Genomic DNA, 13,743 nt, shown 5'->3' with positions numbered 1-13,743 from the left:
CCCAGAACAATCCAGGAGCTTGATTTTTACACAGAATGATCACAACACATGTATCTATATGTTGTAAAAACCCCTGGTTAACAGCACCAACCAGAACCGAGTGGGCTCGGTTCTAATACAAAAAATTTGCAAAATAAAATGCAAAAATAGACGTCATTGATTATGGTATAACTAAGCTCAAGAACATCAGAGGATGATAAATTGTACACATTTTAGTCAAAAAGACATGCACCTCATCAGTAGACAAAGATTTAAGCCAAATACACACACCAGAACCGAAATGGACCGATTATAATGCAACCCTATTTTTTATCGCAATTAAGCATGTTTTTGACATTTATTATAGTGCCAAATAACCCCAGAACAATCCAGGAGCTTGATTTTTACACAGAATGATCACAACACATGTATCTATATGTTATTAAAACCCCTGGTTAACAGCACCAAACAGAACTGAGTGGGCTCGGTTCTAATACAAAAAAATTGCAAAATAAAATGCAAAAATAGAAGTCATTGATTATGGTATAACTAAGCTCAAGAACATCAGAGGATGATAAATTTTACAAATTTTAGTCAAAAAGAAATACACCTCATCATTAAACAAAGATTTAAGCCAAATAAACCCACCAGAACCGAAATGGACCGGTTATAATGCAACCTTTATTTTTATCGCAAATTAGCATGTTTTTGACACTTATTATGGTGCCAAATAACCCCAGAACAATCCTGGATCTTGATTTTTACACAGAATGATCAAAACACATGTCTATATATGTAGTAAAAACCCCTGGATAACAGCACTAACCAGAACCGAGTGGGCTCGGTTCTAATACAAAAAATTTGCAAAATGAAATGCAAAAATTGAGGTCACTGATTATGGTAGAACTAAGCTCCAGAACATCACAAGATGATAAATTTTACAGAAATTAGTCAAAAAGACATCCACCTCATCATTAGACAAAAGTGATAGCCAAATAAACCCATCAGAACCGAAATGGACCGGTTGTAATGCAACCTATATTTTTATCGCAATTAAGCATGTTTTTGACACTTATTATTATGCCAAATAGCCCCAGAACCATCATGGATCTTTATTTTTACACAGAATGATTGAAACACATCTATCTACTTGTAGTAAAAACCCCTGTTTAACAGTATTAACCAGAACCGAGTAAGCTTGGTTCTAATACAAAAAACTTGCAAAATAAAATGCAAAAATTGAGGTCATTGATTATGGTATAACTAAGCTCCAAAACATCACAGGATGATAAATTTTACACATATTATTCAAAAAGATATTCCCATTTAATTTAACACAAGTTTCAGGAAAAAAAACCCCACCAAAACCGAATTGGACCGGTTATAATGCAACCCTTATTTTTATCGCAAATTAGCATGTTTTGAACACATTTTATGTTGGCAAATAGCCCCAAAAGCATCCTGGATCATAATTTTTTCACAGAATACGCAAAATAGATTAGTCTACACAATATAAAAAATTCTGGTTAATCAGAATAACCAGAACCGAGTGGGCTCGGTTTTATTACAACATCCATGCAAAAACACAGTACCCAAATGGAGGTCATTGATTATGGTATAATTAAGGTCCAGAACATGTTAAGATGATAATTTTGAAACCATTTAGTCAATAAGACATTCTTATCATCATTGGACATCATTTCCAGGTCAAACTATCAACCAGAACCAACTGGGCCTTGTTTAATTAAAGGCAACATTTTATCGCAAATAAGCATGTTTTTGACACTATTTATAGTAAAAATTAGTCCCAGAACATCCCTGGATGATTATTTTTACACAAATCAGTCATTATTACATCCACACAGAGATAAAATAAAATCCCAAATCAAAATAACACTCCAGAACCAAAAATGGACCGTTTTTAATACAGGCACTATACTATATCAAATGCCCATGTTTATGACACTATTTATGATATAAAATAGTCCCAGAACATTATTGGATCTTTATTTTTACACAGAATAAGCTAAATACATCCCTTTACACATTTAAAACAATTCCTGGTTAATAGAACTAACCAGAACCGACTGGACCTTATTATAATGCATGCACAATTTTATCGCAAATTGCCATGATTTATGATACTATTTAAGGTGGTAAAAATCACCAGAATGTCCCTGAAAGTTATTTTTTTCACCAATCTGTCAACAAAACATCTACCTAAATAGAGAAAAAAATCCTAAATCAAAATAACCCCCCAAAACTGAAATGGACCGGTTTTAATACAGGCAACTACAATTCAGTCATCAAATTTTCCTCGTACCAAAGGTATTTCCTGGCTGAATATCCAAACAGAACTTGTTATTTTGATATAAAAAGATGTAATATAGACCTAGGAAATATTCAGGCACTTTTCCCGGTGTAAATTGACCCATCAGAACCGTTTTGGACCCGTTTTTATACACTACCGTAAGTTTTGGACGATTGACGCTGTTTGGAAAAGGGAAAAAGATGCCCTCCTGTGGACACTTTTTGTCATTACACGCCGTAAGGTATCGAACTTTTGGACGTTTTAAGCAGCCCCTGGACTTAGCGATTCGGTTCTTTTGGACTCAATCTATTCTAAATAATGTTTACTTATTTTAGAAACAAATTTGGAGTCTATAGGACATTCAGGAAAAAAATAAGCCTCCTATTTATGGTTGTATTCATCACTACTCATAATAACACCATTTGACACACTATTTCTTGTATAAAATAACCCCAGAATGTCACTGGATGAATATTTTTACACTATTTAGTCATAAATACGTCTCCCATGATATTAGATTACATTAATGTGTAAAACTAAATACCAGAACCAAAATGGACTTATTTTAACACTGTCAATGTGTTTATTGAATTGAGGCATGTTTTGAACACTATTTGTAGGATAAAATAGCCCCAGAATCATCATGCATCTTTATTTTTTCACAAGTTAGTCATAAATACATGCACAAATGAATAAGACCACATAAATAGGTAAAATACTCATCCAGAACTAAATTGGACTGATTTTATTGTAGGCAATATACATGTTTTGTACACTATTTATGGTATAAAATAGCCCCAGAATATCCCTGGATGATTATTTTTACACAAATTAGTAAGAAATACATCCACCAAGTAATTTTAACACATTCCCACTTGAAATGATCCTCAAAAAACAAATTGGACCCATTTTATTACAGGTTATATGCATGTTTTGTACAATTTGTATGGTATCAAAAGCTTTTCCGAGCTAAATATTAACTTGTAACCGGTTATTTTGATATAAAAAGATGTAATATAGACTCAGCAAATATTCAGGCACTTTTCCCCGTGTAAATTGACCCACCAGAACCGTTTCCAACCCGTTTTTATACACTACAGTACGCATTGGACGCTGTTGGGAAAAGGGAAAAAGATGCCCTCCTGTGGACACTTTTTGTCATTACACGCCGTACGGTATCGAACTTTTGGACGTTTTAAGCATCCCCTGGACCTAGCGATTCGGTTTTTTTGCACTCAATCTATTCTAATTAATGTCCTCTTATTTTAAAAACAAATTTGGAGTCTATAGGACATTCAGGAAAAAAATAGGACTACTATTTATGGTTGTATTCATCACTACTAATAATAACCCCATTTGACACACTATTTCTTGTATAAAATAGGCCCAGAATGTCACTGGATGAATATTTTTACACTATTTAGTCATAAATACGTCTCCCATGATATTAGATTACATTCATGTGTAAAAATAACAACCAGAACCAAAATGGACTTATTTTAACACTGTCAATGTGTTTATTGCATAGAGGCCTGTTTTCAACAGTATTTATAGGATAAAACAGCCCCAGAATCATCCTAGATCTTTATTTTTTCACAAGTTAGTCATAAATACATACACAAATGAATAAAACCACATAAATAGTTAAAATATTCATCCAGAACCAAATTGGACTGATTTTAATGTAGGCAATATACATGTTTTGTACACTATTTAATGTATGAAATAGCCCCAGAATGTCCCTGGATGAATATTTTTTGACACTATTTAGTTAGAGATACATACACTTAGTGATTTGACCACATTCTTAGTTAAAATGACTATCCAGAACTTATATGACCAACTTCTAATACAACCAGCATGTCAAATAAAGTAGTCATATAGAGGTCATACTTTATGGTATAACAAAGCTTCAGAATATGCCTGGATGATAATTTTTATACAGAATAGTTAAAAATACATCCTTATCATCATTGAACACCATTTATAACTAAATAAACCCACCAGAACCAAATGGGCCTAGTTCAAATACAGGCACTATTTTTAACACAAATTTGCATGTTTTTGACACTATTTATGGTGGCAAATTGTCCCAGAACATGCCAGGATGATTATTTTTACACAAAATAATGTAAATACATACACACACATAATAGACAATAATTCTGGTTTATAACATCATTCAGAACCGATATGGACTAGTTCTAATACATGAAAATGTGCAAGATATAGTGCTGAAATAGAGGTCATTCATTATAGTATAATAAAGTTTCAGAACATGTCTGGATGATAATTTTTATACAAAATAGTCAATCATACATTCCCATCATCATTAGAAACAAGTTTTGAGTAAATACACCAACCAGAACCGAAATGGACCCGTTCTAATACAAGCACTATTTTTATCGCAAATATACACTTTTTGACACTATTTGTGATGGCAAATAGCCCCAGAATGTCCCTGGAAGTTTATTTTTTCACAGAATGATGATAATACATCTACCTAAAAGTGGGTAAAAATTCTGGTTTATAGCAATTTCCAGAACCGACATGGACCGGTTCTAATACAACAAACATGCAAAAATAAAGTACACAATTAGAGGTCATTGATTTGGACATTACAAAGGCCCTGAACATCCCTGGATGATGAATTTTATATAGAATTGTCAATAATAGATCCATTTCATCATTGGACACAAATCCTGAGTAAATACACCTACCAGAACCGAAATGGACCGGTTATAATACAGGCAATGATTTTATCGCAAATTAGCATGTTTTGGACACATTTTCTAACATAAAATTGCCCCAGAACCATCTTGGATCTTCATTTTTACAAAGAATGATAAAAACACATTCATCTACATTGGGTAAAAACGCCTGGTTAACAGCACCAACCAGAACCGAGTAAGCTCGGTTCTAATACAAAAAAATTGCAAAATAAAGTAAAAAAATAGATGTCATTTAATATGATATTACAAAGCCCCAGAACATGTCTGAATGACAAAATTTTAAATAACATTAGAAAACACATTCACATTATCATTGGAAACCGATCCTGGGTCAATACACTAACCAGAACCGAAATGGACCGGTTCTAATGCAACCCTTATTTTTATCGCAAATTTGCATGTTTTGAACATATTTTATAGTGGCAAATTGCCCCAGGACCATCTTGGATGTTAATTTTTTCACAGAATGTTGCTAATACATAAACTCACATTATCTAAAAAATTCTGGTTAATAGCATCAACCAGAACCGAGTAAGCTCGGTTCTAATACAAAAAACTTGCAAAATAAATTGCAAAAACTGAGTTCCTTGATTATGGTATAACAAAGCTTTACAACATCATTAAGTGATAATTTTTACACATATTAGTCAAAAAGACATCAATGTCATTAATAGATACAAGTTCCAGGCAAATACAAACACCAGAACCGAAATGGACCGGTTATAATGCAACCCTTATTTTTATCGCAAATTAGCATGTTTTGGACATTTATTATAGTATAAAATAGCCCCAGAACCATCCTGGATATTGATTTTTTTCACAGAATGTTGCTTATACATTTACTCACATATTTTTAAAAAATCTGGTTAATAGCACCAACCAGAACCGAGTTGGCTCGGTTCTAATACCAAAAAATTGCAAAATAAATTGTGAAAACTGAGTTCATTGATTATGGTATAACACAGCTTTAAAACATCACTAAGTGTTAATTTTTACACATCTTAGTCAAAAAGACATCCATGTCATCAAAAGACACAGGTTTTAGGCAAATACACACACCAGAACCGAAATGGACCGGTTATAATGCAACCCTTATTTTTATCGCAAATTAGCATGTTTTTGACATTTATTATAGTGCCAAATAGCATCAGAACCATCCTGGATGTTGATTTTTTCACAGAATGATAAAAACACATTCATATACATGATGTAAAAACCCCTGGTTAACAGCACCAACCAGAACTGAGTGGGCTCGGTTCTAATACAAAAAACGTGCAAAATAAAGTTAAGAATTAGACATCTTTGAATATGATATTACAAAGCTTCAAAACATCCCTGGATGATGAATTTTATACAGAATTGTCAAAAACACGTTACCATTATAAATGAAAAAAGATTTTGGCCAAATACACCCACCAGAACCGAAATGGACCGGTTATAACACAACCCATAATTTTATCGCAAATTAGCATGTTTTGGACATTTATTATGGTGCCAAATAGCCCCAGAACCATCCTGGATGTTGATTTTTTCACAGAATGATTACAATACATCCAGCAACAACATATAAAAAGTTCTGATTAATAACACAAACCAGAACCGAGAAGGCTCGGTTCTAATACAAAAAAACGTGCAAAATAAAGTACAAAATTAGACGTCATTGATTATGATATTACAAAGGCCCAGAACATGTCTGGATGATAATTTTTATACAGAATTGTCAAAAATACATCACTTTCATCAATGAACAAAGATTTTGGGCAAATACACCCACCAGAACCGAAATGGACCGGTTATAATGACACCCGTATTTTTATCGCAAATTAGTATGTTTTGGACATTTATTATAGTGACAAATAGCATCAGAACCATCCTGGATGTTGATTTTTTCAAAGAATAAGCAAAATACATTGCCAAATACAATGAAAAAAATTCCCAGTTAAAACAACACTCCAGAACCGAAATGGACCGGTTATAATGCAACCACCATGCAAAAACACAGTACCCAAATGGAGGTCATTGATTATAGAATATTAAAACTCCAGAACATCACTGGATGATAAATTTTACACCATTTAATCAAAAACACATTCCTTTATTCAATGGACACCATCCACATGTCAAACCATCAACCAAAACCAACTGGACCTGGTTCAAATACATGCAACATTTTATCGCAAATAAGCATGTTTTTGTACACTATTTATGGTAAAAAAATAGTCCCAGAACGTCCCTAAAAGTTTATTTCTTCACAAATCATTCATTAATACATCCACCCAGAGATAAGACAAAGTCCTGAATCTAAATAACCTTCCAGAACCAAAATGGACCGTTTTTAATACAAGGCAATATGCTATATCAAGTGCCAGTGTTTATGACACTATTTATGGTATAAAATAGTCCAAGAACATTATTAAATCTTTATTTTTACACAGCACAAGTATAATACATCCCTTTACACATTTGACACAATTCCCAGTTAAAAACAACAACTAGAACCGACTGGACCTTATTATAATGCATGCATCATTTTAGCGAAAATAGGCATGATTTAGGCTACTATTTATAGTGATAAAAAATCAACAGAATGTCCCTGGAAGTTAATTTTTTCACCAATTTGTCAATAATACACCCCTTTATATATAGAAAAAAATTTTAAATTAAAATAACCCTCCAGAACCGAAATGGACTGTATTTAATACAGGCAACTACAATTCAGTCATCCATTTTTACTCGTACCAAAAGCATTTCCCGGCTGGATATACATTCAAAAATGATTCTTTTGATAAAAAAAGAAGATATATAGTCCCAGCAAATATTTAGGCACTTTACCCCGTCTTAATTGACCCAAGAGAACCGTTTTTAACCAGTTTTTTTATACAGTACCGTAAGAAATGGACGAGAGACGCTGTTTTGGAAAAGGGAGAAAAGATGCCCTCCTGTGGACACTTTTTGTCATTACAAGTCTGGAAAAGGGAGAAAAGATGCCCTCCTGTGGACACTTTTTGTCATTACAATTGTTAAAATAAACCCTTTTTATGGCTAAAATACGTTCCCTGGGCTCATTTAAAGTGTTTAAAAATACAGAATAGATTAAATTAAACTCGAGTCATTATATTTCATCATTTAAATACATTTTAGTCATTAATTTAATCCATTTTAATGGTTTTAAGGGCTTTCTATTATTAAATATGCTTGTTTTAGACAGTAGTTATGGTCAGATATAGCCCCAGAACAAGCCAGGATGATAATTTTTGACACAAAATGATAGAAAATACATCCAACCAGAGATATGACCACATACATAGGTAAAATAACCTTCCAGAAACGAACCAGATCTATTATAATACAATCACTATTATAATTGGAAATATTACTGTCTACTGTACCAACCCCTAACAAAAAACATAACCCCTAACAATAACCCAAACCCTAACAGTAACCCCTAACAGTAACCAAAACCCCTAACAGTAACCCCTAACAATAACAATAACCCCTAACAATAACCAAAACCCCTAACAATAACCCCAAACCCTAACAGTAACCCCTAACAATAACCAAAACCCCTAACAGTAACCCCTAACAATAACCAAAACCCCTAACAATAACATAAACCCTAACAGTAACCCCTAACAATAACCAAAACCACTAACAGTAACCCCTAACAATAACCATAACCCCTAACAATAACATAAACCCTAACAGTAACCCCTAACAATAACCAAAACCACTAACAGTAACCCCTAACAATAACCATAACCCCTAACAATAACAGTAACCCCTAACAATAACCAAAACCCCTAACAATAACCCCAACAACAACCAAAACCCCTAACAGTAACCAAAACCCCTAACAATAACCCCAAACCCTAACAGTAACCCCTAAAAGTAACCAAAACCCCTAACAATAAACAAAAACCCTTACAGTAACCCCTAACATTAACCAAAACCCCTAACAATAACCATAACCCCTAACAATAACAGTAACCCCTAACAATAACCAAAACCCCTAACAGTAACCCCTAACAGTAACCATAACCCCCTAACAGTAACCACAACCCCTAACAGTAACCCCTAACAATAACCATAACCCCTAACAATAACACTAACCCTAACAATAACCAAAACCCCTAACAGTAACCCCTAACAATAACTAAAACCCTAACAATAACCAAAACCCCTAACAATAACCCCAAACCCCAACAGTAACCCCTAACAATAACCAAAACCCCTAACAATAACCATAACCCCTAACAGTAACCCCTAACAATAACAGTAACCCCTAACAATAACAATAACCCCTAACAATAACAGTAACCCCTAACAATAACCCAAACCCCTAACAGTAACCCCTAACAATAACCAAAACCCTAACAATAACCAAAACCCCTAACAGTAACCCCTAACAATAACCATAACCCCTAACAATAACCCAAACCCTAACAGTAACCCCTAACAATAACCAAAACCCTAACAATAACCAAAACCCCTAACAGTAACCCCGAACAATAACCAAAACCCCTAACAGTAACCCCTAACAATAACAATAACCCCTAACAACAACCCCTAACAATAACAATAACCCCTAACAATAACCAAAACCCCTAACAATAACACTAACCCCTAACAGTAACCCCTAACAATAACCAAAACCCTAACAATAACCAAAACCCCTAACAGTAACCCCGATCAATAACCAAAACCCCTAACAGTAACCCCTAACAATAACAATAACCCCTAACAACAACCCCTAACAATAACAATAACCCCTAACAATAACCAAAACCCCTAACAATAACACTAACCCCTAACAGTAACCCCTAACAATAACCAAAACCCTAACAATAACCAAAACCCCTAACAGTAACCCCGAACAATAACACTAACCCCTAACAATAACACTAACCCCTAACAGTAACCCCTAACAATAACCAAAACCCTAACAATAACACTAACCCCTAACAGTAACCCCTAACAATAACCAAAACCCTAACAATAACCAAAACCCCTAACAGTAACCCCGAACAATAACACTAACCCCTAACAATAACACTAACCCCTAACAGTAACCCCTAACAATAACCAAAACCCTAACAATAACCACAACCCCTAACAATAACCCCAAACCCTAACAATAACCCCAAACCCTAACAGTAACCCCTAACAATAACACTAACCCCTAACAGTAACCCCTAACAATAACCAAAACCCCTAACAGTAACCCCTAACAATAACCAAAACCCCTAACAATAACCCAAACCCTAACAGTAACCCCAAACCCTAACAGTAACCCCTAACATTAACCCAAACCCTAACAGCAACCCCTAACAATAACCAAAACCCCTAACAGTAACCCCAACCCCTAACAATAACCCCAAACCCTAACAGTAACCCCTAACAATAACCACAACCCCTAACAATAACCCCAAACCCTAACAATAACCCCAAACCCTAACAGTAACCCCTAACAATAACACTAACCCCTAACAGTAACCCCTAACAATAACCAAAACCCCTAACAGTAACCCCTAACAATAACCAAAACCCCTAACAATAACCCAAACCCTAACAGTAACCCCAAACCCTAACAGTAACCCCTAACATTAACCCAAACCCTAACAGCAACCCCTAACAATAACCAAAACCCCTAACAGTAACCCCAACCCCTAACAATAACCCCAAACCCTAACAGTAACCCCTAACAATAACACTAACCCCTAACAGTAACCCCTAACAATAACCAAAACCCCTAACAATAACCAAAACCCCTAACAATAACCCCTAACCATAACCCCAACCCCTGACCTTTGACCTTTGACCTCCTTAGGTCAAAGGTCAAAGGTCAAAGGTCAAAGGTTAGGGGTAGGGTTAGGGTTAGGGTTTGGGTTAGGGTTAGGGGGATGGTTGGGGTTATGGTTAGGGTTATGGTTGGGGTTACGGTTAGGGGTATGTTTGGGGTTAGGGTTGGGGGTATGTTTGGGGTTAGGGTTGGGGTTAGGGTTGGGGTTAGGGTTAGGGTTGGGGTTAGGGTTGGGGTTAGGGTTGGGGTTAGGGGTATGTTTGGGGTTAGGGTTGGGGTTAGGGGTATGTTTGGGGTTAGGGTTGGGGTTAGGGTTGGGGTTAGGGTTAGGGGTATGTTTGGGGTTAGGGTTGGGGTTAGGGGTATGTTTGGGGTTAGGGTTGGGGGTATGTTTGGGGTTGGGGTTATGGTTAGGGTTATGTTTGGGGTTAGGGGTATGTTTGGGGTTAGGGGTATGTTTGGGGTTAGGGTTGGGGGTATGTTTGGGGTTAGGGTTGGGGTTAGGGGTATGTTTGGGGTTAGGGTTGGGGTTAGGGTTGGGGTTAGGGTTGGGGTTAGGGTTAGGGGTATGTTTGGGGTTGGGGTTAGGGTTAGGGGTATGTTTGGGGTTAGGGTTGGGGTTAGGGTTATGTTTGGGGTTAGGGTTAGGGGTATTTTTGGGGTTGGGGTTATGGTTAGGGTTATGTTTGCGGTTAGGGTTGGGGTTAGGGGTATGTTTGGGGTTGGGGTTATGGTTAGGGTTATGTTTGGGGTTAGGGGTATGTTTGGGGTTGGGGTTAGGGTTAGGGTTATGTTTGGGGTTGGGGTTAGGGTTAGGGGTATGTTTGGGGTTGGGGTTATGGTTAGGGTTATGTTTGGGGTTAGGGGTATGTTTGGGGTTGGGGTTAGGGTTAGGGTTATGTTTGGGGTTGGGGTTATTGTTAGGGTTATGTTTGGGGTTGGGGTTAGGGTTGGGGTTATGGTTAGGGGTATGGTTGGGGTTAGGGTTAGGGTTTATGTTAGGGGTTAGGGTTTATGTTAGGGTTTTTGTTAGGGTTAGGGTTTATGTGAGGGGTTAGGGTTTTTGTTGGGGGTTTGTGTTATTGTTAGGGGTTAGGGTTTATGTTAGGGTTGCTGTTTGGGGTTAGGGTTTATGTGAGGGGTTAGGGTTTATGTGAGGGGTTAGTGTTATTGTTAGGGTTTATGCGAGGGGTTAGTGTTATTTTTAGGGTTTATGCGAGGGGTTAGGGTTTATGTGAGGGGTTAGTGTTATTGTTAGGGTTTATGTGAGGGGTTAGTGTTATTGTTAGGGTTTATGCGAGGGGTTAGTGTTATTTTTAGGGTTTATGCGAGGGGTTAGGGTTTATGTGAGGGGTTAGTGTTATTGTTAGGGTTTATGCGAGGGGTTAGTGTTATTTTTAGGGTTTATGCGAGGGGTTAGTGTTATTTTTAGGGTTTATGCGAGGGGTTAGGGTTTATGTGAGGGCATAGTGTTATTGTTAGGGTTTATGCGAGGGGTTAGTGTTATTTTTAGGGTTTATGCGAGGGGTTAGGGTTTATGTGAGGGGTTAGTGTTATTGTTAGGGGTTAGGGGTTTATGTTATGGAGTGCATTTTCCACGGGGAGGGAAGCTGGAGAATAAAAAGAATAACAAAAATAAGCACATTTTCCCTATGTGTTACACAGGAAAAGTGCTCATTTTCGCCGTCTTGCGGACACATTTAAGTACTGCAATCTATTTGAGAAACAGTCAAAAACTCAAGCATGCAATCATTTAAAATAACCCTATCCAAATAGATCAAGCCCTCTGCTTTCTTTATTCTCTGGAGAGACCCCCCTGCACACTGGAGAGCGCCGCAGCATATTGGAGAGCGCCCCAGCACATTGGAGAGCGCACCAGCACCACGGAGAGCTCCACAGGCAGCTGGAGAGCTCCAGCTCCTGTTGTTTTGATAAAAATACTGTTGTATGGCTGTTTTTTAATGTATTTCGCCTCAGAGAGTGCTTTTTTCCCGGGGGGCATGTGGAGATGACACTACACTTGAACAAAATTGATAAAATAAACAAGTAAAATGGAAAAAAATCGAAATAAAAAAGCGTTTTTCATCCAAGTGTGGAGCACATTACATCCAGAACGGGCAAGCACAATAAAGTGACCCATCTCTGGAGGAATGAACTCAATACTTGGATGAAAAACGCTATTTATCATGGAAGATATTAGTACCAGGGAAAAAAAAGAACCAGGGGAAAAAAGAAACCAGCATGGAAGAAATTAGTACCAGCAATGAGGGAATTAAATAAACAGATATATAAATGAAATGGAAAAAATTCGAAATAAAAAAGCGTTTTTCATCCAAGTATGGAGCTCATCACATCCAGAGAGCAGACCACCATACAGTGGCCCCACTCTGGAGGTAATGAGCTCCACAATTGGATGAAAAACGCTTTATTCCATGGAAGAAGAAAAAAAGAACCAGGGAAAATAAGAACCAGCATGGAAGATATGGTATAAAAAAGTAAAATGGAAAAATGTCGAAATAAAAAAGCGTTTTTCATCCAAGTATGGAGCTCATAACCTCCAGAGAGGGGACCACCACGCAGCGGTCACACTCTGGAGGTAATGAGCTCCACACTTGGATGAAAAACGCTTTATTCCATGGAGGTGGGGAAAAGGAGAACCAGGGTGAAAAAAAGATCCAGCATGGAGGAAAATAAGAACCAGCCTGGAGGTCGAGAAAGAACCAGCCTGGAGGTCGAGAAAGAACCAGCATGGAGGAAAATAAGAACCAGCATGGAGGAAAATAAGAACCAGCCTGGAGGTCATCATCCTCCAGCATGGAGGAAAATAAGAACCAGCATGGAGGTCATCATCCTCCAGCATGGAGGAAAATAAGAACCAGCCTGGAGGTCATCATCCTCCAGCATGGAGGAAAATAAGAACC

The sequence above is a fragment of the Stigmatopora nigra genome, unplaced genomic scaffold (genome assembly GCF_051989575.1).
Source record: "Stigmatopora nigra isolate UIUO_SnigA unplaced genomic scaffold, RoL_Snig_1.1 HiC_scaffold_64, whole genome shotgun sequence".
Taxonomy (NCBI): Eukaryota; Metazoa; Chordata; class Actinopteri; order Syngnathiformes; family Syngnathidae; genus Stigmatopora; species Stigmatopora nigra.
Note: the sequence above shows the minus strand (reverse complement) of the source record.